Below are 1,152 nucleotides of genomic sequence, written 5' to 3' on the forward strand. Positions count from 1 at the left end.
CAAAAGACGAATAAATAGAATGATAATCGTATGCTTATAATGCATAACGCCAACGCACGAATTGAAGAATATCAACAAACCTGTTTAGGTAGCAGAAGAGGACTCGGAGACTTGAGCTGGTTGTCAAGGAAAGGCATGATGAGTGTCGAACCAGAACCTTGAGCAGAGCACCGTATCCAACTCTCTCATATGAATCCAAAAGCGCTGTAAGTAAAGACACACCCTTTTCCTGAATATCATCAAGAATAAAGATCACACAATGTACCTCTTCTACAGTCATATCATAACGAAGAAAACGAATCTTCTATAGTCACATCATAACCTAGAAAACGAAGAAAAGCATTTTACTTTCCTCGTCAAGCCCTCCTAGAACATTAAAGGCATAGTAGGGGAAAAACGCTTGAAACAAAGCGTGTTGGAGAGAAGCTGAGCCACTGCAGGACAGCTCATCTGCTTGTTATGCTGATGTTGATAGATCTGCAGGCCACCAAACCCAGAGGACACTCTTACATAAGTCTTTAATACCTTTAAAAAACAAAAATCTTATATATGCAAAGAATGAAATATATTTGATCAAAGGAGCAAAGGAAATCTCACCAAGTGTCTGGACTTGAGAACCTTCTGCAATACTTTGACATCAGCCTGAAAGCCAGAAGAAGACGGCACAGCTTTGTCTGCTCTGGAAAAATTAAAAGAAGACAACAGCTTAACAAGATTCTTGCGAGTTTAGCTAAGATGAAAACACATGAGAATTATATCTGATACAGTAAACAAACCTAGTTTCATAAGTGTAGTAAGAAACAAACGAGAAAACAAAGGCCAAACACAGAGACAGTGAAACATACGTGGTTGATATCCCAGCAGCAAAAAAAAAAAAAAAANAGTGAGAGAGTACCTGCTGTTCTGTCTTTCCTGAATCCTTGGCAACTTTATAGGTGATTCTTATTGAATCAAGCACAAAGAATATTGAACTAACTCAAACGATTAACAAATAACTCTCGTTCTTATTGCTTTAGAAACTTCTCAAAACTAAAACAATCTTAATCTCTCTAATCTCACAAGTGTTGTTACATCTCAACAACTCCTTATATATAGAGAAACTCTTTAATTAAAATAACAATTAGATAACTCCTAACTTGTTATAATCCTAAT

Source organism: Camelina sativa, chromosome 7, assembly GCF_000633955.1.
Source record: "Camelina sativa cultivar DH55 chromosome 7, Cs, whole genome shotgun sequence".
Classification (NCBI taxonomy): Eukaryota; Viridiplantae; Streptophyta; class Magnoliopsida; order Brassicales; family Brassicaceae; genus Camelina; species Camelina sativa.